This window comes from Eschrichtius robustus, chromosome 15, assembly GCF_028021215.1.
Source record: "Eschrichtius robustus isolate mEscRob2 chromosome 15, mEscRob2.pri, whole genome shotgun sequence".
Lineage (NCBI taxonomy): Eukaryota > Metazoa > Chordata > Mammalia > Artiodactyla > Eschrichtiidae > Eschrichtius > Eschrichtius robustus.
The window spans coordinates 48,840,707-48,868,190 of NC_090838.1; the positions used below are offsets into that span (position 1 = coordinate 48,840,707).

Here is a 27,484-nt window from a genome sequence, read left to right on the forward strand (position 1 = left end):
TGTGTTTACAAGTAGGTCCCTCCCTCAACTGAAGAGTGACTCAATTTTCTATTGAAAGACTATCTTGATTTATAGATGTCTAATGAAATGACTGTATTTTAAATCTGCAAAATATTTCAAATATAATATTCTATTTCCCCCCCAAAGTTCTTCCTTCACACCGGTACTGCATCAGGATAAATATCACTTCCCAAAATTGAGAGTTCTTTTGTCTAGCACTCTATTTAAATCAGCACCGATTTCACAATCTGGCTTATTCAGTTCCAGTTTTAGTTAATAGCATTAGAACTAATGAGCAACATTTGGATTACATGTTTGTACTGTACTATAAAAATTCTCATTCTCCTAACATATTGTAAGCTATTTTTGTGGCTATTTGGCTTTTAAATACCTTCTTCACTGGAAGGTAATCCATTATAGTTATTAGCTTGTTGCTGTGTCAGGGTACAGAGACTAATAAACCTTGAAGGATTTAGACAGCTACAGTTTCTGAAGTTCTTTCTTCAGGTTTCTCTGGCAGGTTAAATCACTTATTCTTATTAATATCAGAGAGCAGTTCATCCCAATAGTGAAAGGTCACCTTAAGTGTCTCTGTAAATAATTACATAATTCTAAAATCTTGCAGTTGAAATACCCATTTTTAATCATCCTACTCACTTCTAAGAACATATGAAGGCAATAAAATAATTTCAAAGGTGATATTTTTAATATAATCTGCAGCTTAATCATTGCTCATGAGAGGAAATGGTCAGTAACCACATCCAAAACCATTTTTAAACTAGTAACTTAATTTACTAAACTCATCTCTTTTTCATCCTTTTTTTTCTTGTCAATTCTATTTTCTAAAGAAGATGTGGTGAGAGTTATCAAGTGTCTCATAAATGGTTATGTGTAAAATGTGCATTTTTACTTAAATTTTAACAAACAATGAAGTTAACCCTCACTGAAGAGTCAACTACTAAGTTTATCTAACTTCCCTACCTTGGTTTGTGGGTACTATACTTCCTTTTCCATAGTTCATAAACTTAATAAACCTAAACAGTTGAAAAACAATAATTCATGCTTCTTTATATCTAACCATATGATATTAGCAGGGTTATAACTTCATCCAGAACTATAATTTTGTTTTTGTTTCTTTGGCTTAGGGGCAAAAAAGCCAAAAACCAGAAAACAAAAAGAACACATATAAGCACACAGCACATTGCAGGAGTGTAACAATTTAGAAAATAATATCCATTTGCAAACTACAAATACAAATATTTCTCTATAAATCTATTTAAATTATTCAAGAAAAAATTTTAGGTATTTTTAGTCATTTCACTCTTTATTAGAAACTACTCTGAGGGCACATAAAATAAATAAAATGAGATGTTATACATATCCCATTTAGTTCTCTGTAACAATATGACAGGGAAGAAGATAGAATAAACAAGCAAATTTATGTTTGCATTATCCCAGTCTCCACTAATATACATAGGCTGATCTTCATTAGCAGACACCAGCCCCCCCAAATTTCTGCACTATAAAAACTAGAATCCATGTTCTGCTGAGAACCACAACAGACAGGATTCTTGCCTTCACCTTAAAAGATCAACCTAATCAGATTTGTCTTATGTCTCCTCTTGATTTTTTCTCTTTTTTACTATTACTCTTCTTCGAATTCCCACTTGATTTGGCAAATTTCTCTAGGTCTCAATATTCATGTTTATTTTCCTCCCACCCTTGGGCATTCTCCTCATATGCTAATGCATTTACCTAAAATTGTACTTTTCTTCACTGTAAAAAGGTCTGAGCTCACATGAAAAATGTTTAAAATAAAAGGCTGTAATTAATGAGCATGTTATTAAATTAATTTTTAAATGCAGTATAATGATCTTAGGGATTCAAGCCTTATGAGAGGTGTTTGACCTCAGATCTAAAAAAAAGCTTGAAAAAGACTTCTAGAAGGATAGACTACTTGGTTTGTAGTTAACAAATAATTTTACATTATACCTCTGAGGAATATGTATGGGAAAAACATAAAAAAGGTTATGTTACCAAGACCTTTACAGGGCTGAAAAATGCATCTATAACCTAAAATATTAACTTAATACACTCTGAACAATTGGATAGTAGCATAAATATAGAGAAGATTCCTGAAATTTTGAATAACCAGCTGTATAAACTTCCTTATAGCAAGCTCATTACTACTGGATTAACTTGCATGTTTGAGAAAGGAATTTATACAATAGACAATTTTTAAAAACTTTTTCTCAGAATTCAGCTCAAAATGTATTGATTATAGCATACCCTTAAATAAGGAATACAATCATAGTGGCATAATATTATCATAGCACTTCATTCATGACTGTAGAGTTTACATTCAGAAGTACCTAGAAAAAATTCTGCAGGATTCTGCACAAATTTTGATAAAACTAGTTATAAATCAGTACCACAGCAGCTTCTATTGATAACAATTCAAAGTAATAGCAAATGAAACCTAGGATCTCAAACTCACAGCATAGTAAAGCACCTAGAAACCATGTTAAATTAAAGCATATAATTCACATTCTCTCATTTAGTAGGATAATTCACATTCTCCTTCTAAATGAGAACTCTTGTTCACACATACCTGAGTGTTACCATCTCTGACCACCCATGCTACAATTTAAAAATAATGACTTGGTCTTCACTGCAAAGTCTGCAAGGGCTAATCCAGTTTTATGATGTAATGAGTCATCTAGAATAAATGCCAATCTCATTTTTTCCAACATTTGCTTTGGCAAGATAGTAGAGACAATAAGGCACTTCTCCGAAAAATTCTGAGGCCAAAAAGAAAACCAAAGTTTTTTTGTTTTGTTTTGTTTTAATTTGGCCGTGCTGCGCGGCTTGCAGGATCTTAGCTCCCCAACCAGGGATAGAACCCAGACTCCGGCAGTGAAAGCGCCGAGTCCTAACCACTGGACTGCCAGGGAATTCCCAAAGAAAACCAGAGTTAAAGGACAATAAATGTGTCATCTTCGTAGTCACCTCAGAAATTATTTGCAAAACAAGTATAAGCTTCATGAAATCCTTAAAATAGGACACAATACACAGAAAACCGTCTTATACCGACAGAGCAAGGCCAAAGATAATCTGAGTAGGTAAAAAAGCTACCTTGTGCTACTATGTCCTAGTCACATACTATGAAACACCCAGGGACTGATATTTAACTACAGTCAAGACCAAAGTGAGAACCCATTAACCCTTTACAAAGCCTTCATTTGTTTTTCTTTGTCTTTCAAATTTGACCTTGGAAAGACACAAATATTAGGTGACAAACTACCAAGTATAAAAATAATAAAGGACTGAAATCTAAATAGTTAATTTGACTGATAAGGTCCACTGCCTGTTGCTTATTTATCTCTTCTATTCTAATTAATAGAAGAGATAAATAAGCAAATAGGGCTACTGTATCATGACTGGTCTTAACTGAAACTGTGTAAAGATCAAATAGAAGGTTAAAATTACACGGACTGGAGAGGTATCAGTTTGGAATAAGAAGAGACATATTTGCTAAGTTCTAAGACATATTTTTTTCACATTTACTTGTTTGCTTATTCACTCAGTGAAAGTCTATTGAACATCTAATATGTGCCTCTTTTAAGCTCTGAAGATATAGTAGTGAACAAAACAGCCAAAAATAGCTATCTTCTTGGAACTTACATTCTGGTTGGGGGCTCTAACTGTACTTGATATTTGGTCTTGGATATCTAATGGGCATATCAAACTTGACAAATCCAAATAATTCTCAATCCCTTTCCCCTTCAAATGTATTTCTCCTCCAGTCTTTCCTACCTCAGTAAATGGCATGTCCATTCACCCTGTTGCTTATGCCAAAAACTACGGTTACTCTTGTTTTCTCTCATTCCCTTATTCTACACTTACAATCTATCCATCATCAAATGCTGCTGGTTCTACCTTCCGAATATATTCCAAATGTGACTGTTTTTCAACACCTGCTACCACCCTGGTCCATCATTTCTCAATTATACTGCCATAATAAGTTTTCTAACTTTCCTCATTCTGTAAGAGGAAGCAGGGGAGAGGGGGAGAAAGAGAGAAAAAGAGATACTACAAAATAGAACAAATAGAGAAAGACTGTTTCTAGTTGTTTACCTAAGGTATCCAGGAATTAGGTTGAAGCAGATAAATATATACATATATATGTGCATATATATACACATTTTAATATAGTCTTACAAGCTTGATTTTTAATTGTGTAATATTTTAGTAATAATAAAACACGATTAAATTGAAATGCAACCACTAAACATAAAATTTAAAAAGTACTTTTCCAATCCACATCCATTGGAAAGTTCTTAAAACACTGGCAACCTGGTAGCAAAGAATATTTCCAGTACTCAGACTTTGGTCTTAATATACCATTTTCCTATAAAATGAACCAAAGTTCCTTAAAAATGGCAGGAACTGTATAATGTCTACATGGAAAAACAAGCTTTTACCTTAGACAGCAAAAATAAAAATCTCAAACTCACTGCTAGAGTCATGCCAAAGGACTCAGTAGTAACTGATGAATCTCACACTGGGTGAAGATAGAAAAATTTGAGCATCAAAAATAAGATAATTTAAATACCTAAAATAGATTTAAATACACCAGCTCATCATGATGTTAAAAAAATGCTAATTGCTCATCATTTGAAGATGCTGGTAAATGGACTCATTATGTTGTGAAATAAATGTAAAAAATTAAATATGTATCCTACTGTTTTCTGCCATAACTGTTGTGGGTTTTTTTTGGGTTTTTTTGGCTAATGACATAGCACATGAGAAGTTTATTTTTAAGGGAGAATTTCACATAATAAAATAATATGATAGATGTACTATCATTTTATATACTCTAATGAATTAATCTAGATATTGATCAACAACTACTGTTAACATCAGAAAACAAGAAAAACAGGTATTATGTGCTTCATTTTAGATAAACACAACACTATGAAATAGCATTGCTACAAAAAGAGAAATGAATAAATCTAATCACATCAAGCCTCCAGTTCTAATGAAGAGAAAAATATATATGAGTGTTGGTTTGTGAACTTGGGAATTTACCAGGTGAAATCTGAAACTGGCCCCTATACATGGAAGGCAAGAAGAGATCCAAGAAAGAGGCAGACCACTCCAGATTGGTAGGTGGCAGGTTTAATAAGCAAGGGGACTTAATTACCAGGTTTGTTTTGGGCAGCTTCAAGACAAGTAGATCTTCACACCTGCCCACCAGAATCTTAAAAGTTGACATAGAGGCTTTAACTGGGTTCAGTCATGTACCCTGTCCGGATGGTCTCAACAGCACATTACTCCCTCAAGGTGGCATCCTTGAAAACAGCTCCAGCTGTGGGAACAGTCGGTGGAACATATATTCCAAGGACAGAGGAGGGGGTGAGGAGCTTCTGACTGCCCAGGCCCAACTCACAGGTCAACGGCTGGTCATGACCTCTCAATAACTCCTCCAACAAAGAAAAAAGAACATGTTAAAGGGACACACGAGGGGTGCAACCAGCAAAAGCTAAACTGTAGGAAACTGCTGAACAAAGAATCTTGTTTCTGATTCAACAGATACGTTGCAAGTAATCTTTTTATTTTTAGTTTTGGTATGAATTTATTTATTTATTTTTGTCTGTGTTGGCGTCTTTGTTGCTGCGCACAGGCTTTCTTTTTAGTTGCAGCAAGCAGGGGCTACTCTCCATTGTGATGCATGGGCTTCTCATTGCGGTGGCTTCCCCTGTTGTGGAGCACGGGCTCTAGGCGCGCGGGTTTCAGTAGCTGTGGTTCAAGAGCTCTAGAGCGCAGGCTCAGTAGTTGTGGCACTTGGGCTTAGTTGCTCCACGGCATGTGGGATCTTCCCGGACCAGGGCTCGAACCCATGTGCCCTGCATTGGCAGGCGGATTCTCAACCACTGCACCCAGGAAGCCCTAAAAATGAGACAGATGGAGAGAAACAGAAACCATGCCCTCTAAGTTACAAGGCCCATAAGGTAGAAACAAAATGATACATCAAGAATACCAAGCTTGTTTTGCAGAGGACCAGAGAAACCACAGACAAGAAAACAACTTGCTGACAGACCCTGACTAAGCATCACACAGGTTCAGGCACGTTGAAGGACTAGAATGACATAGTAAACTTTAGACCTCAAATGACTAAAATCTACCACATGTTACATAATGAACCCTGCACATACAACCCACGATGAGGTTTGAAGAACAGTCACACCTGCACAGAGAACTCTAGAAACTTACAACTTGCTTTCCACCAATCATTTCCTGGCCCCCTCCCCCTCTTGCTCCCTGCTTCCACTATAAATACCCCAGTCAACAGCCTATCCAGCAGACAGCTGAGCTTTGCCTCTTGTCTCCTTGCTTGGCCGCCCTGCAATAAAGCCTTTTCTTTCTGGAAAAGACTATTGCCTCAGTATTTGGTCTTTCCATTGTGCAGTGGGCAACAAGCCACTTGCTCTGTTACAAAATCTTTTATATTAAAAGGGAATTAAGAGATATGTCAAATAATTGAAATGTTTAGAATTTAGTTGGTCCCTGATTTTTAAAACAACATATAAAAATAATTGTGGCATTTGTGAGAAAGTTGGAAAAATTTAAACAATGATTGGATCTTTTCTGATATTAAGCATTTATTGTTAAATTTTTGGAATAATAATGATATCATGGGTATCTTTAAAAAGAAAACTATTAACTTTCAGAGAAACATACTGATATATTTGCAGATGGAATAATACATCTTATATCTGCTCCAGAAATGATAAGATAAAGGGAAGTACGTAGGAGTATATAACACAAGATGGGCCAGGTATTGATAATTGTTGATGATGGGTCATGGTGAAGTACTTTATTATGCTCTTCTATTTCTATATATGGTTAAAGTTTTATACAATAAATAATTTAAAATACATATGCAAAGCAACATGATATAAATATATATAAGTAAAGTTTTTGAGACAAGAAAACATAACTGTGTTCCTTTCACTGTCGTGTCATTTGCTAAGTGTTTTGAATCATTTAAAATCGGATAAAGATGTCATATTTGAGGCTTCATGCTTTTAGTGTATATTTTGTTGGTAGAGGTGTTTTCACAGCAGCGGAATTTATATTTTCTGGCAAAACTTCTCATGTGTCAGTACTTTTAATATTGTATACATCAAATTACAGTAAAAAGACAACTACGAACAAGATGCAGTTCCTCTACTTTAATTAACCACACACCTCTATTATAGTAAGCCAAAATTATATTCCACCATCAAGTGGGGTTCTTTCATTACATCATTTTGTGACGGATCATTAAAACTATCTTGAGAACCAATAGCTTCATCGTTACCCCTCAACATATCCAGTGAAAGATCTGAGCTAGGAAAACACGGAAGATTCTGAACGTGCTCCGCTGCACTGAATTCCATTTGTAATTCTATTAGAGCAAATAGACCCTGGATGTTTCTTAATGTGGATGAATTCATTTTATTTCCATTGAGCATTTTATTTTGGTATACTAGTCAGCTGGGGCTGCCATAACAAAATACCACCAACTAGGTGGCCTAAACAATAGACATTTATTTTCCCACATTGTGAAGGTTGAAATCAAGATGCTGGCAGGGTTGGTTTCTCCTAAGGTCTCTGTCCTTGGCTCACAGACAGCTGCCTTCTCATTGTGTCCTCACTTGGCCTTTGTGTAAATCTCTGGTGTCTCTTCCTCTTCTTCTAAGGATTATCAGTCATTGGATTAGGGTCCTTATGACTTCATTTAATCTTAAGTACCTTCTTAAAGGCCCTATCTCCAAATACAGTCACCTTGGGAGTTAGGGCTTCAATATATGAATTTGGGTAATACTGTTCAGTACATAACAAGCTGAAAAGTTTTTTTTCTAATAGTTCAAGAGGATGACTGGGAAAAAGTTAATTTTTCACATAAGAAAAATATTTTGAAAGAAGATCATGACTTTCAAAAGGTCCACTTGCTGAAAGTTCAGTAACTGGAACACTATCCATTAGCTGAGCTCCTAGTCCTCTGGCATTCACTTCCAGCCTGCTCTGCACACAGCCACTCAGCCCCCTGATGTCAGCCAGCCCCTCACTTCTAATTCTGGGAGTTAGTTCCTCACATCTGCTGGCACATGCTTTTTTTTTTTTTTTAATATGCACAGATTTGTGGTCAAAAAGATTTAAAAGTTACAGATAGCAAATAAACATACGAAAAGATGCTTCACATCATATATCATTAGGGAAATGCAAATTAAAACAACAATGAGATACCACTACACACCTATCAGAATGGCTAAAATCCAGAACTGACAACGCCAGATGCTGATGAAGTATGGAGTATCAGGAATTCTTATTTATTTCCGGTAGAAGTGCAAAATGGTACAGTCACTTTGGAAGACAGTTTGGTGGCTTCTTACAAAACTAAACATGCTCTTACCATACAACCCAGCAAATGCACTCCTCGGTATTTACCCAAAGGGGTTGAAAATGTATATCCACACAAAAACCTGCACATGGATGTTTACTGCAGCTTTATTCATAAACGCCAAAACCTGGAAGTGACCAAGATGCCCATCAGTAGGAGAATGGATAAATAAACCGTGGTGCATCCAGGCAACAAAATATTATTTAGCACTAAAAACAAATAGCTATCAAGCCATTAAAAGACATGGAGTAAACTTAAATGCATATTACTAAGTGAAAGAAGCCAATCAGAAAAAGTTACGCAGTGGACTTCTCTGGTGGCGCAGCGGTTAAGAATCCTCCTGTCAATGCAGGGGACACGGGTTCAATCCCTGCTCCAGGAAGATCCCACATGCTGCGGAGCAACTAAGCCCTTGCTCCACAAGTACTGAGCCCACGCTCTAGAGCCCGCGAGCCACAACTACTGAAGCCTGTGTGCCTAGAGCCCGTGCTCTGCAACAAGAGAAGCCACCGCAATGAGAAGCCCGTGCACCGCAACAGAGAGTAGTCCCTGCTCGCTGCAACTAGAGAAAAAGCCAGCGCGCAGCAACAAAGACCCAATGCAGCCTAAATAAATAAATACATTTAATTAAAAAAAAGAAAAAGTTATGTATTGTATGATTCTAACTATATGATATTCAGAAAAGAGACAAACTATGGATATGTTCAGTAGTTGCTTAGAGGGAAAGGAGACATGAATAGGTGAAGCACAGAGGATTTTTAGGGCAGTGCAAATACTCTGTATGATGCCATAATGATGTATACATTTCATTATACATTTGCCAAAATCCATAGAATGCACAACACCAAGAGTGAATCTTAATGTAAACTATGGACTTTGGGTAACTATGATATATCAATGTGGGTACATCAATTATAACAAATGTGCCATTCTGGTGTTTGATAATGGGGGATAGGGGTGTTGATAATGGGGGAAGTCACACATGCCTGGGGACAAGGCATATGGGAAATCTCCATACTTTCTGCTCGATTTTGCAGCGAACATAAAGCTGTTCTAAAAAACAAAGTCTATTTTTAAAAAATAATAAAATTTTAAAAATTTGAATCCCACCCCTTTTATTTACTGTGTGATTTTGAACAAATTAATTAGTATCTTTGTAGTCCAGTATACCTATCTGGAAAATGGAATAATAAAAGTACTTGCTTTTCAGAATGATTAAGGATAATTTTAAATGAAAAAATAAGGATTTTACAAAATGCTTTCAGATACTGATTTGTACTAAATTGATTGGAGGCTTTCAGCTGGGACATAAGTGAAAAACAGTGCAAATAGGAGGCCATTTATTCCTTTATACTACTTCTATAAGGGGAATCATAGAAATATTTCTTTCTAATGATTATTTTATAGATTCTTGAGATCTAGATATAAGATTTATGTCTATAATAATCTTGCTTAATTAAAACATAATCACTGTTTTCAAGAGGCAATATATATTCATGGTACAAATTTTAAACTTAACTAAATCATACATGGTGAAAAGAAATTCCCCCTACTCCCTTCTTCATCATATATATATATATGTATATATATATGTGTGTATATTCTATATAGATGACCTAGTTTTATTAGTAAGAACTTTGGTAAAATTTTTTTACTTAAAAATAAAAGATTTGCCAGAGCAATGTATTACTTCCTTTACATACCTTTCCCTTAATTTTCAAAATATCATTTCTAATAAACTCATATTCCCACTGTGTAAAGAAACCGATATTTAAAGTGATTAAGGAGTTGCTCAGAACTGTGAGTTAGGATTTATCCCATATCTCTGTGATTGTGATGCCAAAACCAAAGGCTTTTAATTTGACTATTCAGCTTTATTAATGCTGAGTCCCTGAGTAAAGATTTAATTTATTCTCTTACCTAAAATAACATTTTCTAATTTTTAAGAAGTTTTACTTTGATTTTCTTTGTTCCCTATACCCATCTTTCTCCCTTGCCACCTCCCTAAACCTCCTAAGAATTGTCATTTTCTAGGATTTCAGGATGAGACTCTGTACAATCACATTTTTCACTTTTTCTAACTTTAGAAATGTGGTAGTCAATGACAAGTTTAGACAGCTTTTCTTCAGATTCAATTTTGGTCATATACAAGACTCATTCAGCCTTCTCAGGTCCTTTCATGAACAGTCTCAGAAGTAAGGCACCTTAGGTTTGATGTATTTCAAGTCTCATAAAATGCGCTGTTCACTTTCAAGTATGTTCATTCATAGCCATTCTCTTTCTTTACCTCAAAGTCAAGGGAGGTATACCCATAAAAGAATTTCGAACCTACCACTGTTAATTCCGTATGAATACTGCAAGGAGATGATAGAAATATCCAAAGGAAGCACCATTTTAGCACCGGGCTAAAACAAAATAAAATGTCAAGTCATATTTGTCTCCCTCTTTTCTTCCATCTATTTATTATTAAGTACAGATATTAAAAAAAAAACCCAAAAAATCCTAAGAGCTAATATGTGATTTCAGAGCTTTCTGTCTTTCAAATAACTTACGATAACTGGTGTGTCCATAAGACGGTGCGATATGATGGAAAGCATAGTAGCTGGATGAGCTCCAGTTCTTACTAATGGATGATCCTAGGCATCCATTCACTAGTCTTCAGCTTCAGCTTCCATAAAACCATTCTAATATCTACTGGGGCTATTTAGAAGCTTCAGTGGTATGTATTAAATGTTTTATAAACTGTAAAACACGTAAAGTGGAGGATATATTATCTCTGAAAAAGGTATGTTTTTTGGTAAGAGAGTTTTGCCACAAAACCTCATTCCTTTTTCACTGCACTTAAGAATCCATACAAATATTTAAAATTAGTTTCAAATTTGGCATATGAATTTTATCCATGGCTGGGAAGATGGAAAGGTAACATCATGACAGAGTCATGCAAGTTCCAGGAAGAATGACTCTGTGAATTTTAGCAGCATCTTCTAGAGTGCTAGGGGTAGAGTGATAAAACTCAAAGAAACTTTTTCAGAAGGGGAATCGAGAATAAGAGATATAAAGTTCCATGTCTAAAGCAACAAAAATAAACAACTATACTCCAATATAAAATAAAGGTTTTTCAAAAAGCAACAAAAATAATTATTGGTGAAAACTCTACAACCCAAAACCCAAGGCTGCCAGATAAGCTTTTCCTTTTCTCAACACTGATATGTACTATCTCCAAAACTCTCATGTTGGAGTCTCAGGTAATGGATAACTCAGCAGTGGGAAATATATGGGAACAGACAGCTCTGACCAGCCTAACTCAATTCATACCATAAATGTAACTCTCAAGAGTAGTTCTGATGCTAACTAACCTTCTGGGATTTTCAGCTTGGAGACAGATGCCCAACAACCTGTATCTATAAATAGTAAGAATACATGTGGGAGCTAATCACTTTTTCTTGCTTCCACCTTTAACATTTTTGATATTTTATTTTATTGTTTTCGTTAATTGCTACTTTGAAAGCACATATGCAGAATAATAAAGAAATTTCAGAAAATCAGTATCGGGCCTGAAGATAATGTTCATTCACTGAGTGAGTGCTAAACTGGACAATTAATGAGTGATGAATGAAGATAGCTTTATAAGGTAAATAGTTCTTTCCTCTTTTCTAGAGATAAATGAGAGTTCTTTAAGTCTTAGCTGATGTCTTGGGACCAAAGAAAAATGCAAATATAAACCTGTCTTTATTTTTTAAATAGATGTATTCCTAGCCTGTGCAACTTAACTACTTTATAAATCTAACATATTTTTCTGAGTTAAAGGGGCTTGATATTCACATTTCAAAAGCTGAATACTCTTTTTAAAAAAATTTTTAAAAATTTTTTAGCCACATTGCACAGCATGTGGGATCTTAGCTCCCACACCAGGGATCGAACCTGCACCCCCTGAATTGGGAGCTTAGAGTTTTAACCACTGGACTGCCAGGGAAGTCCCTGAATACTCTTTTAATGTGGATAAATATTATTAAATATATCTTGTCTATAAATTTAGGGTTTTTTTTCTTTTTTTTTAAACTTTGGATTTATTTATTTATTTATGGCTGTGTTGGGTCTTCGTTTCTGTGCGAGGGCTTTCTCTAGTTGCGGCAAGTGGGGGCCACTCTTCATCGCGGTGCGCGGGCCCCTTATTATCGCGACCTCTCTTGTTGCGGAGCACAGGCTCCAGACGCACAGGCTCAGTAATTGTGGCTCACGGGCCCAGTTGCTCCGCGGAATGTGGGATCTTCCCAGACCAGGGCTCGAACCCGTGTCCCCTGCATTGGCAGGCAGATTCTCAACCATTGCGCCACCAGGGAAGCCCCTTTTTTCTTAAGTTGATAAAGTCTGTTAGCTTTACTAACTCTTCAACATATACAAACAAGACTACTTGAGATAAAGCATTTTTGTCACTGCCACATTTATTCAGCATACTGTAAACTGTCAGTATGACATGAGATAGTGAAAACAATTTTGGCATTCATCTTCACATTGCATAAACACTGAGGGAGTTGAAACCGGGAAGCTCTAATTTAGACAAGCTGACCAGCAGTTACCAATTTCTAAGGAATAAAGCTCCATTTTCATGTGTTGGACCAGAGGAAAGAAGTTCCCAGAAAACTTGACAACACCCGTAGATCTCATCTTAACTTCCCCCAAACTTTGTGTTGTGGATAAATCCTTTAATATTTTGGGGCCTCTAATGTGCAAAATGAGGAGGTTGAAGACATTGGTCCCCAAGTTCTTTACTACAAAGCTCCTTTTAAAATTTTATTTAACTACTTTAAAAATTAATTTTAGACTTACATAAGTGTTCAAGAGTAGTACAAAGAGTTTTCTTCTACCTCTCGTGCTGCTTCTTCTAATGTTATCTTACACAACCATAGTAAAATGATAGAGAACAGGAAATTAACATTGACACAATGTTATTAGCTAAACTACACCAACTTTCCACTAATGTAATTTTTCTTTTCCAGCATTCTATACAGGATCTTGTATTATATTTAGTTGTTATTTATACTTGTTATACAATCTGTAGCAGTTCTTAAGCTTTCCTTGCCTTTCATGCTTATGACACTTTTGAAGAGTATTCATCAACAATTTTGTAGAATGCCCATAAATTGGGGATCATCTGGTGTTTTCACAGATTGAGGTTATACATTATTGTCAAAAATACTACAAACAATGTTGTACCCTTCTCAGTGCTTCACATCAAGGGCTTCGTGATGTCAGTATGTCTTATTCCTAGTGATGTTTACCTGGATCGCTAGGTTAAGATGGTATCTGCTGGGTTTCTCCAGTATAAAGTTACCATCCTTCCCTTTGTAGTTGGTAAGTATCTTGGGGGACATACCTGAGACTATGTAAATCTTTTCCTCCTCAAACCTTTTCCCAAGATTTCCCTAATTTTAGTATTCATTGGTGGATTTTTGTCTGTAACAATTATGACTATAGTTATTGCCTCATGATGATCCTTTATTTCCCTTCTTCCTTCTATATGTTTTCATTAGAATTCTACTGTAAGGAAGGTTTGCCATGTTTCCCCCATTTTTTAGTTAATCTGATTATTTATTTACATTAGTAAGGATCCATGAATATGTATTTTACTCTATGAGTTATATTCCAATACTATCACTTTTTATTCTGTTGGGAAACTTATTCCAGTTTTGTCCATTAGGGCTCCTTCAGGGTGGCTCTTGTGTTTTTGTTTTTTTTTTTTTTCCTTTGTAACACTTTCTTACTTTCTGGGATGAGAAGAAGTTTCAGACTCCTCTTGTATTTTCCTGCCCCAGTTCTGGAATCAAACAGTTATTCAAGCAGCCCTAGTTCCTTTTACTGGAGAATGGGGTTTATAAACCAAGATCTGGATCCTTGGCATGCTAATTGCTACTGGGATGTCATGGCTTCTAGGCCATATTAACAGACAGAACTAGGAAATATGTGTTTGTGTACTAACCCCTGCATGGGTGGATGCATACAAACACACACCATGTCTATTGTTCTGCCTATTATTCTATCGAAAACCATGAATTTATACTGATACCTCCAACTTAAATGCAACACCACATGGTTCATTCTAGCCTCCCTTCTTTCCATATTTAGAAATTCTTTCTCCAAAAGTGAGAAATGAGAAATCTGGCTTTCATTACATCTACACTACATTTTCTTACTTATAAGTTTTAGCATACACATAAAATAGTTTCAGAATTGCTAAATCATACCCCTACGAAAAACGTTTTTACTGACCAGAGTTTATCTTTACTTACAGTATTTTCCACAGCTACTTATATTAGTTCTTGACTTCTGCACTCCATTCAATGTGGATGTGTTATTCATTTGTAATGCAGTTAGGTTCACTTGTTGGTATCTGTATTCAATTTTTGTTTCCCACCACATCACGGTTGGTTTTAAATGTTTGTTTATTTTAGAGCACATGTGAATACTACCAGGGCCTTTTAAAATTATTATTATTTCCCCCAAAGCATTCATGTTTTAAAATTGTTGTCTAGGAAAAAATTTCATTTATTAAGTGGTCATTTTCCATTTCCCTGATTATTTTTTGTTTTAATTAAAGTCATAGAAAATTACAAAGAGAGTTTCCAATGTTATCTCTGAGTTGATTTAAATTCTGACCAAAAGAAGAAAAATAATTAACAACAGCTGTCTCATACAGCATTACAATTTCTCATAATTATAACTGTTAAGCATAATCTTATGACTATAATTAAAACGCATAATTTTAATTGTTTTTCAAAAAGTACATTGCAAACAGTTCACTTTACTACTTCCAAAGGCACATAGACAAACACTGGACTAAAGGATTTCTAAGATTATATGCCCGTTTATGATTCAATCCTGAGTCAGAAGAAGAGGCCTGATTTTCTGCACCACACCTGACCCACAAAACCACTCTCCAGTGATAGACAGGGAAGGGAGGAATAGATGTAAATGACTAGCTGGACAAATAATTTTCCTATCTGTCAAAGGTCAAAGTTGATTAAAGTATACCATGAAATTAAAAACACTATATTTTGGTATGTGAAATGGAAATCACAATGATTCAAGTTATACAATACCTACAATTACACAAACTATTAAATTCTTAAAGTTAGAATTCCTCAGATTTAACAATATGAAGAGACTCTTAGAATGAAGTTGATGAGTTTGACAAGAAATTCTCTAAAAAATATGATTCATGTGTTACAATTATTTTTAAGCAGAATATCCTCCCAAATAATTCATTTCCACCTCATTTTTTTTTAATATTTTGTGTACTTTCCTTTAAAATCTTTATTTGAATTTTACATCTTAACATTAGTCATGGGACAGTAATATAAAGAGAACACATTATCCTGATTGATAGCTGGAGATTGACAAGTCTCATTGTCAGTTTGGTAGAACTGTACATGTATCTTAGCTCAGAATTTGAAATCTCCCTCAGAGATTGTGTGCTAATTAACAATGAACTGCAATATATTTTCATAATTTTGTCATTTGGTTGAATTCAGGTGAATCTAAGGTGCCAAATAAAGTTGCGAGTTGTGTTGAATACAAGCCCTGGCATTTTAGATGTCACATGCCCATTAGAGAACACTCAACCAATGGATACTATGGTGTCATTTTGGAGCATTCTCAGTTGGTACACAAAACTAGCAGTGATTACAGCAGGTTTTCTGATAGTAAAATATCATGATATTCCTAACAACACTGATAATAAATACACTCCTAGAAAAAATGAGTTACCTCAAGTCTGAGAATTGTGTTATATAGGAGAATATTAGTAGGATATGAACTTAAGTACAAATAATTCAGGAAATATTTCCACTAAAATTCTAAGTTCCACAATAATTTTTGTTTTCTTTGAGTTTAGGTAGTCCGTATTTTTTCAGAAATAGATTTTAAATGAGTAAAATGTCTCACTTTCTTATAAGTTATATATATTACATATATATATATATATATTGCCAGAGAGAGGGAAAATACTTGCAAAGCTCTAAAAATGGTAATGATCTAAAATTTTTACTTGCCCTAACTTATCATAATTTCTAAATAATGTCTAATATCTATGATTATCCACAGTTTTCTAATATGCCTATTGTTACTCAATGAGTTCATTAATTCAGAGAGTCATGAAAATAGTCTTGACACTATTTTATTCTTCTTATATTGATGTAAAAAATGTTCATCAACTAGCATTTTAGTGTTAGGGACCACAATATTAAAAGCCTTTGGTACTTGCATATTCACAGTAATATCATGTTCTCTATTTTCTCACTGAAAGGATGAGAACCCTAAACTTTTAGTGACTAATAGAGTCCCTTACATTAACCTATAATTACATTCTAACGTAAGAATGTGCCCTGTTTTAGGTCTTACCCAACTCCTATCCTCTGATACATCAGAAGTTCAGTGACTTTTTCTTCCTTTACAAATGAAGACAAATAGTTCCCGTAATGGATTTCTACTACCTTTTTGAGTTTTATTTGCCACTGTAAATTTCTCACACTGAGTCACATTCACACACTCATTTAGTGTTTTTGTAAAGTTTCTAAGGTTTTAATTCTGGAAAGTATTATTCTGAAGATGACTCACACCAAGGACCACATGTTTCTGACTTGAAGTCTCAACAATAAAATCTCTAAAAGGACTACTTAGCCCAGACCTTGGCTTCTCAATACTATTCTCCAATAAAAGGAACTAGGTCTCCCTGGAAAATGGCTGATGTCAGAGATGGGGCACAGAAATGTACAACATGCCCCTGGAACATCTTGAATTGGCAATAAAAAAGTACATACACAAAAAGAAATGGGGGGCAAGCTGAAAGAACACAGGAGCCAAATCAAAGGAGCTGCCAATGGCTAAATCTGGCACACAGTTAGCAACAAAATAAACAATGATAATATTGGATTACAAGAAATAAATTAAAATAAATATGCATTTATCCATATTAGTATAAATGAATGGATGAATAAAATAAATAGATAGTTACATAAATGCAGGAGGAAAATTGCTCTTTTTTTAAATAGGAAATTCCAATTAACAAATGTAGGAGGAATAAACAAAATAGAAATTTACCATTAGACAAATACCACAATAATAGTTGTGGCAGGCAAGAACTATCCATGGATGATAAAATAACTGGATAGAAGTATTATGAGAAACAGGACATTTGGATAGTCTTAAAGTATCTCCTCAAGAGAGACTTGTCAATTACAAAAGAAGAATTATAACTTCACAGTGGAGAAAGCTGACTGACACCACCTTAACCATGTGATCAAGATTAATACTACCAGAAATAAGACATATTGACTTTATGCCCTTCCTGAAATGATGTGCTGAGAAGGGTATATCATTTCTGTGGTGTTCTTACCAAAAATGCATAACCTAATCATGAGAAAATATTGCACAAGCCTGAATTGAGAGGTATTCTACAAATAATTGGCCTAGAGTCTTCAAAAGTGTCAAGGTCATGAAAGACAAAAAAAAACTAAGGAAATGAGGAACTGTCCTAGATTGAAGGAAGAGATCATGACAACTAAACAGAATGTGAGGTCCAGGATGGGATTCTGAGTGAGAAAAAGCACAATAATGGGAAAAATGGCAATATTCAAATAAGATCAGTAGATTATTTAATAGGATTGTATCAAAGTTAATTTCTCCTTTTGATAGTTTTAAATGGTTTCTAAGACATTAGCATTAGGGAAAGCTGGGTGAACAATATACATATGGAAATTCCCTTTATTATGTGTGTAACTATCCTGTAAGTCTAAAATTATTTCAGAATAAATTTTTTAAAAGGTCTATGATGGTTTCTCTCCCAAACTTCTAGAGTTCAGATAGGATATTGAAAGATACCTTAAGAAAGTAAATCCACTGAGATAGTATTTTCAACCTCAAGTAACATGAGGAGAACCCTGTAAATGAAAAAACAAAATCTGAAATTTTATTAATACATTATTGCTCCCTATTTCTGAAATGCTGTACTAAGATTGTTCAATAAAGTCTTTGGGAACCAGACTTTGAATCATTACTCTGCTAGTTGTCTCTTTAGCTCCTAACATAGGCTGCAAGTCCATTGAGTCTCCATGGCTCAGGGGACATTCTTATACTGCCTAGTGCTGCCCTTGAAGCATGTCTCTCTCTCTCCCCTTGTATCTACATTTAGTCTCTGGAATATCTTTGTATGTAAAATGTTCCCCAAAGGAGAGATGCAAATAAATGATATTTGTATCCCCATGTCATATTAGCATTGGGCTTCAGCTTATCATTCCCATAACACATTTAGATATACTTTCCGCACATGTAGTTTTCTGAGTAAGATACATATTGGAACCTTTAAAAGCTTTAAAGGTCAGAAATATCTCATAGAATCCTGTATTTAAATAAATTACATTTGTTTGCTCTTTCTTGCCAGGAATTCCTAAAGAAGACATGTTCAGTAATAGTATACTCTCTGCTTTACATACTTATCTTTGCTTAACAACCAACAACTTCAGAAAGCACTTGCGAGAATACAGTATTTGATACCTATAGTGCCTGGTGGCTTGACTCCTACAAGCATATCTCAAAGTTCTGTTACAGCATTTTCATTAGGAAAACTTCTTGATGTTTCCTGATATCTCTACCTTTTTCTCATTAAAGGATAATCTTTTTTTTTTTTTTTTAAACATCTTTATTGAAGTATAATTGCCTTACAATGGTGTGTTAGCTTCTGCTTTATAACAAAGTGAATCAGTTATACATATACAATATGTTCCCATTTCTCTTCCCTCTTGCATCTCCCTCCCTCCCACTCTCCCCATCCCACCCCTCTAGGTGGTCACAAAGCACCGAGCTGATCTCCCTGTGCTATGCGGCTGCTTCCCACTAGTTATCTATTTTACATTTGGTAGTGTATATATGTCCATGACACTCTCTTACCCTGTCACATCTCACCCCACCCCCTCCCCATATCCTCAAGTCCATTCTCTAGTAGGTCTGTGTCTTTATTCCCGTCTTGCCACTAGGTTCTTCATGGCCTTTTTTTTTTTTTTTTTCCCTTAGATTCCGTATATATGTGTTAGCATACTGTATTTGTTTTTCTCTTTCTGACTTACTTCACTCTGTATGACAGACTCTAACTCCATCCACCTCATTACAAATACCTCCATTTCATTTCTTTTTATGGCTGAGTAATATTCCATTGTATATATGTGCCACATCTTCTTTATCCATTCATGTGTCGATGGACATTTAGGTTGCTTCCATGTCCTGGCTATTGTAAATAGAGCTGCAATGAACATTTTGGTACATGACTCTTTTTGACCTATGGTTTTCTTAGGGTATATGCCCAGTAGTGGGATTGCTGGGTCGTATGGTAGTTCTATTTGTAGTTTTTTCAGGAACCTCCATACTGTTCTCCATAGTGGCTGTATCAATTTACATTCCCACCAACAGTGCAAGAGTGTTCCCTTTCCTCCACACCCTCTCCAGCATTTATTGTTTCTAGATTTTTTGATGATGGCCATTCTGACCGGTGTGAGATGATATCTCATTGTAGTTTTGATTTGCATTTCTCTAATGATTAATGATGTTGAGCATTCTTTCATGTGTCTGTAGGCCATCTGTATATCTTCTTTGGAGAAATGTCTATTTAGGTCTTCTGCCCATTTTTGGATTGGGTTGTTGGTTTTTTCGTTATTGAGCTGCATGAGCTGCTTGTAAATCTTGGAGATTAATCCTTTGTCAGTTGCTTCATTTGCAAATATTTTCTCCCATTCTGATGGTTGTCGTTTGGTCTTGTTTATGGTTTCCTTTGCTGTGCAGAAGCTTTTAAGTTTCATTAGGTCCCATTTGTTTATTTGTGTTCTTATTTCCATTTCTCTGGGAGCTGGGTCAAAAAGAATCTTGCTGTGATGTATGTCATAGAGTGTTCTGCCTATGTTTTCCTCTAAGAGTTTGATAGTGTCTGCCCTTACACTTAGGTCTTTAATCCATTTTGAGTTTATTTTTGTGCATGGTGTCAGGGAGTGTTCTAATTTCATACTTTTACATGTACCTGTCCAATTTTCCCAGCACCACTTATTGAAGAGGCTGTCTTTTCTCCACTGTATATGCTTGCCTCCTTTATCAAAGATAAGGTGACCATATGTGTGTGGGTTTATCTCTGGGCTTTATATCCTGTTCCATTGATCTATATTTCTGTTTTTGTGCCAGTACCAAACTGTCTTGATTACTGAAGCTTTGTAATATAGTCTGAAGTCAGGGAGCCTGATTCCCCCAGCTCCATTTTTCGTTCTCAAGATTGCTTTGGCTATTCGGGGTCTTTTGTGTTTCCATACAAATTGTGAAATTTTTTGTTCTAGTTCTGTGAAAAATGCCAGTGGTAGTTTGATAGGGATTGCATTGAATCTGTAGATTGCTTTGGGTAGTAGAGTCATTTTCACAATGTTGATTCTTCCAATCCAGGAACATGGTATATCTCTCCATCTATTTGTATCATCTTTAATTTCTTTCATCAGTGTCTTATAATTTTCTGCACACAGGTCTTTTGTCTCCTTAGGTAGGTTTATTCCTAGATATTTTATTCTTTTTGTTGCAATGGTAAACGAGAGTGTTTTCTTAATTTCACTTTCAGATTTTTCGTCATTAGTGTATAGAAATGCAAGAGATTTCTGTGCATTTATTTTGTATCCTGCTACGTTACCAAATTCATTGATTAGCTCTAGGAGTTTTCTGGTAGCATCTTTAGGATTCTCTATGTATAGTATCATGTCATCTGCAAATAGTGACAGCTTTCCTTCTTCTTTTCCGATTTGGATTCCTTTTATTTCTTTGTCTTCTCTGATTGCTGTGGCTAACACTTCCAAAACTATGTTGAATAATAGTGGTGAGAGTGGGCAACCTTGTCTTGTTCCTGATCTTAGTGGAAATGGTTTCAGTTTTTCACCATTGAGGACAATGTTGGCTGTGGGTTTGTCATATATGGCCTTTATTATGTTGAGGAAAGTTCCCTCTATGCCTACTTTCTGCAGGGCTTTTATCATAAATGGGTGTTGAATTTTGTCGAAAGCTTTCTCTGCATCTATTGAGATGATCATATGGTTTTTCTCCTTCAATTTGTTAATATGGTGTATCACATTGATTGATTTGCATATATTGAAGAATCCTTGCATTCCTGGGATAAACCCCACTTGATCATGGTGTATGATCCTTTTAATGTGCTGTTGGATTCTGTTTGCTAGTATTTTGTTGAGGATTTTTGCATCTATGTTCATCAGTGATATTGGCCTGTGGTTTTCTTTCTTTGTGACATCTTTGTCTGGTTTTGGTATCAGGGTGATGGTGGCCTCGTAGAATGAGTTTGGGAGTGTTCCTCCCTCTGCAATATTTTGGAAGAGTTTGAGAAGGATAGGTGTTAGCTCGTCTCTAAATGTTTGATAGAATTCACCTGTGAAGCCATCTGGTCCTGGGCTTTTGTTTGTTGGAAGGTTTTTAATCACAGTTTCAATTTCAGTGCTTGTGATTGGTCTGTTCATATTTTCTATTTCTTCCTGGTTCAGTCTCGGCAGTTTGTGCATTTCTAAGAATCTGTCCATTTCTTCCAGGTTGTCCATTTTATTGGCATAGAGTTGCTTGTAGTAATCTCTCATGATCTTTTGTATTTCTGCAGTGTCAGTGGTTACTTCTCCTTTTTCATTTCTAATTCTATTGATCTGAGTCTTCTCCCTTTTTCTCTTGATGAGTCTGGCTAATGGTTTATCAATTTTGTTTATCTTCTCAAAGAACCAGCTTTTAGTTTCACTGATTTTTGCTATTGTTTCCTTCATTTCTTTTTCATTTATTTCTGACCTGATCTTTATAATTTCTTTCCTTCTGCTGGCTTTGGGGTATTTTTGTTCTTCTTTCTCTAATTGCTTCAGGTGCAAGGTTAGGTTGTTTATTCGAGATGTTTCCTGTTTCTTGAGGTAGGCTTGTATTGCTATAAACTTCCCTCTTAGCACTGCTTTTGCTGCGTCCCATAGGTTTTGGGTCGTCGTATCTCCATTGTCATTTGTTTCTAGGTATTTTTTGATTTCCCCTTTGATTTCTTCAGTAATCACTTCGTTATTAAGTAGTGTACTGTGTAGCCTCCATGTGTTTGTATTTTTTACAGATCTTTTCCTGTAATTGATATCTAGTCTCATAGCGTTGTGGTCAGAAAAGATACTTGATACGATTTCAATTTTCTTAAATTTACCAAGGCTTGATTTATGACCCAAGATATGATCTATCCTGGAGAATGTTCCATGAGCACTTGAGAAAAATGTGTATTCTGTTGTTTTTGGGTAGAATGTCCTATAAATATCAATTAAGTCCATCTTGTTTAATGTATCATTTAAAGCTTGTGTTTCCTTATTTATTTTCATTTTGGATGATCTGTCCATTGGTGAAAGTGGGGTGTTAAAGTCCCCTACTATGATTGTGTTGCTGTCGATTTCCCCTTTTATGGCTGTTAGTATTTGCCTTATGTATTGAGGTGCTCCTATGTTGGGTGCATAAATATTTACAATTGTTATACCTTCCTCTTGGATCAATCCCTTGATCATTATATAGTGTCCTTCTTTGTCTCTTGTAATAGTCTTTATTTTAAAGTCTATTTTGTCTGATATGAGAATTGCTACTCCAGCTTTCTTTTGATTCCCATTTGCATGGAATATCTTTTTCCATCCCCTCACTTTCAGTCTGTATGTGTCTCTAGGTCTGAAGTGCGTCTCTTGTAGACAGCATATATATGGGTCTTGTTTTTGTATCCATTCAGCCAGCCTGTGTCTTTTGGTGGGAGCATTTAATCCATTTACATTCAAGGTAATTATCGATATGTATGTTCCTATTCCCATTTTCTTAAATGTTTTGGGTTTGTTATTGTAGGTGTTTTCCTTCTCTTGTGTTTCTTGCCTAGAGAAGTTCCTTTAGCATTTGCTGTAAAGCTGGTTTGGTGGTGCTGAACTCTCTCAGCTTTTGCTTGTCTGTAAAGGTTTTAATTTCTCCATCGAATCTGAATGAGATCCTTGCTGGGTAGAGTAATCTTGGTTGTAGGTTTTTCTCCTTCATCACTTTAAGTATATCCTGCCACTCCCTTCTGGCTTGCAGAGTTTATGCTGAAAGATCAGATGTTAACCTTATGGGGATTCCCTTGTGTGTTATTTGTTTTTTTTCCCTTGCTGCCTTTAATATGTTTTCCTTGTATTTAATTTTTGACAGTTTGATTAATATGTGTCTTGGCGTGTTTCTCCTTGGGTTTATCCTGTATGGGACTCTCTGTGCTTCCAGGACTTGATTAACTATTTCCTTTCCCATATTAGGGAAGTTTTCAACTATAATCTCTTCAAATATTTTCTCAGTCCCTTTCTTTTTCTCTTCTTCTTCTGGGACCCCTATAATTCGAATGTTGGTGCGTTTAATGTTGTCCCAGAGGTCTCTGAGACTGTCCTCAGTTCTTTTCATTCTTTTTTCTTTATCCTGCTCTGTAGTAGTTATTTCCACCATTTTATCTTCCAGGTCACTTATCCTTTCTTCTGCCTCAGTTATTCTGCTATTGATCCCATCTAGAGTATTGTTAATTTCATTTATTGTGTTTTTCATCATTGCTTGGTTCCTCTTTAGTTCTTCTACGTCCTTGTTAAATGTTTCTTGCATTTTGTCTATTCTATTTCCAAGATTTTGGATCATCCTTACTATCATTATTCTGAATTCTTTTTCAGGTAGACTACCTATTTCCTCTTCATTTGTTAAGTCTGGTGTGTTTTGACCCTGCTCCTTCATCTGCTGTGTGTTTTTCTGTCGTCTCATTTTGCTTATCTTACTGTGTTTGGGGTCTCCTTTTCACAGACTGCAGGTTTGTAGTTCCCGTTGTTTTTGGTATCTGTCCCCAGTGGCTAAGGTTGGTTCAGTGGGTTGTGTAGGCTTCCTGGTGGAGGGAACTAGTGCCTGAGCTCTGGTGGATGAGGCTGGATCTTGTCTTTCTGGTGGGCACATCCACGTCTGGTGGTGTATTTTGGGGTGTCTGTGGCCTTATTATGATTTCAGGCAGCGTCTCTGCTAATGGATGGGGCTGTGTTCCTGTCTTGCTAGTTGTTTGGCATAGGGTGTTCAGCACTGTAGCTTGCTGGTCATTGAGTGATGCTGGGTCTTGATGTTGAGATGGAGATCTCTGAGAGATTTTTGCCGTTTGGTATTACGTGGAGCTGGGAGGTCTCTTGTGGACCAGTGTCCTGAAGTTGGCTCTCCCACCTCAGAGGCACGGCCCTGATGCCTGGCTGGAGCACCAAGAGCCTTTCGTCCACACGGCTCAGAGTAAAAGGGAGAAAAAATAGAAAGAAAGAAAGAAAGAAAGAGGCTATAATATAGTGAAGTAAAATAAAGCTATTATAAAGCAAAGCTATACAGACAAAATCTCACCCAGAAGCATATACATATACACTCACAAAAAAAAAGGAACAGGGGAAAAATTAATATATCCTGCTCCCAAAGTCCACCTCCTGAATTTGGGATGATTCGTTGTCTATTCAGGTATTCAACAGATACAGGCACATCAAGTTGTTTGTGGAGTTTTAATCCGCTGCTTCTGAGGCTGCTGGGAGAGATTTCCCCTTCTCTTCCCTGTTCGCACAGCTCCTGGGGTTCAGCTTTGGATTTGGACCCGCCTCTGCGTGTAGGTCGCCTGAGGGCGTCTATTCCCCGCCCAGACAGAACGGGGTTAAAGGAGCAGCTGCTTCGGGGGCGCTGGCTCACTCAGGCCGCGGGGAGGGAGGGGTACGGAGGAGGCGGGGCGAGCCTGCGGCGGCAGAGGCCGGCGTGACGTTGCAGCAGCCTGAGGCGCGCAGTGCGTTCTCCCGGGGAATTTGTCCGGGTATCACGGGACCCTGGCAGTGGCGGGCTGCACCGGCTCCCGGGAGGGGCGGTGTGGAGAGTAACCTGTGCTCACACACAGGCTTTTTGGAGGCGGCAGCAGCAGCCCCAGCGTCTCACGCCCGTCTCTGGGGTCCGCGCTGATCGCCGCGGCTCGCGCCCTTCTCTGGAGTTCGTTTAGGCGGCGCTCTGAATCCCCTCTCCTTGCGCGCAGCGAAACAAAGAGGCAAGAAAAAGTCTCTTGCCTCTTCGGCAGCTTCAGACTTTTTCCCGGTCTCCCTCCCAGCCAGCTGTGGTGCGCTAACCCCTTCAGGCTGTGTTCACGCCACCAGCCCCAGTCCTCTCCCTGCGATCCGACAGAAGCCCGAGCCTCAGCTCCCAGCCCCGCCTGCCCCGGAGGGGGAGCAGACAAGCCTCTCGGCCTGGTGAGCGCTGCTTGGCGCCGAGCCTCTGTGCGGGAGTCTCTCCGCTTTTTCCTCTGCGCCCCTGTTGCTGTGGGATCCGCGCTGTTAGCTGCGGCTCGCGCCCGTCTCTGAAGTTCGTTTAGGTGGCGCTCTGAATCCCCTCTCCTCGCGCACCAGGAAACAAAGAGGCAAGAAAAAGTCTCTTGCCTCTTCGGCAGCTGCAGACTTTTTGTCGGACTCCCTCCCGGCTAGCTGTGGTGCGCTAACCCCTTCAGGCTGTGTTCACGCCGCCAGCCCCAGTCCTCTCCCTGCGCTCCGACCAAAGCCCGAGCCTCAGCTCCCAGCCCCCGCCCGCCCCGGCGGGGGAGCAGACAAGCCTCTCGGGCTGGTGAGTGCTGGTCGGCACCGCTCCTCCGTGCGGGAGCCTCTCCGCTTTGCCCTCCGCACCCCTGTGGCTGCGCTCTCCTCCGTGGCTCCAAAGCTTCCCCCCTCTGCCACCCGCAGTCTCTGCCCGCGAAGGGGCTTCCTAGTGCGTGGAAATCTTTCCTCCTTCACAGCTCCCTCCCACTGGTGTAGGTGCCGTCCCTATTCTTTTGTCTCTGTTATTTCTTTTTTCTTTTGCCCTACCCAAGTACGGGGGGGAGTTTCTTGCCTTTTTGGAGGTCGGACGTTTTCTGCCAGCGTTCAGTGGGTGTTCTGTAGGAGCAGTTCCACGTGTAGATGTATTTCTACTGTATCTGTGGGAAGGAAGGTGATCTCTGCGTCTTACTCTTCCGCCATCTTCTCTCTTCCCCCGCCCCCAAAGGATAATCTTATATAAGGTATATTTATATAAATTCATTTACATATACATGTATATTCATATACATATACATGTATACATATGTCATAAATATCTTATATATTAAGGGAAATATATAGTCACCTTTTAGTCTAAAACCCTTTTAAAAGCCCCTCTGTTTTGTTTAAGATAAAATTCAAACAATTTAGGAGCTTCACAACCTGCCTTTAACCTCTCTCCTTTAACTTATGTATTAGTAAACACCTACATAAAATTTGTAATTTAGCATTCCTCATTCATAGCTTAACATAATTCCAACTGTTTCTTTACTTTTAACATTTACAGACATCTTTCTTCCAACTTCCCCTTCTCTACATTTACTTTTCCTTTGAGAAATGCTGTAATATAACTAACTCCATGAAGACTGTGGTGAATTCCAGCCTAGGGATCATTCTCCTTTATTAACTGCTTTTTTCAACTGCTTTACTTTTTAAAAAAATTGTAGTTAAAAAAAATACAACACATGATATGAGATATACAGTCTTAAAATTTTAAGTGTGCAGTACAGTAGTGTTAACTATAAGCACGCTGTTGTAAATCAGATCTCAAGAACTTTTTTTCTGGCATGATTAAAATTCAAGAGTCTTTGAAATGCAACTCCCAATTTCTCCCTCCCCTCAGTCTCTGACAACCACCATTCTCCTTCTTGTTTCTGTGAGTTTACTACTTTAGATACCTCCTATAAGTGGAGTCATGCAGAATTTGCCCTTCAGTGATTGGCTTATTTCACTTAGCATAATGTCCACAAGGTTCATCCATGTTGTAGCATCTGAGAGGATTCCTTTTTTTCCTATGGCTGAATAATATTCCATTGTATGTATGTACCACATTTTCTTTATCCATTCATCCACCAATGCACATTTAGGTTATTCCATCTCTTGGCTATTATGAATAATGCTG

General features: G+C 37.1%; 1 pseudogene; it reads right to left on the reverse strand.

The window, feature by feature from the left end:
* Positions 1 to 7,259: 7,259 nt before the first annotated feature.
* The window catches only part of LOC137777361 (proteasome maturation protein pseudogene), a 32,854-nt pseudogene continuing 12,629 nt past the window's right edge, over positions 7,260 to 27,484 (reverse strand).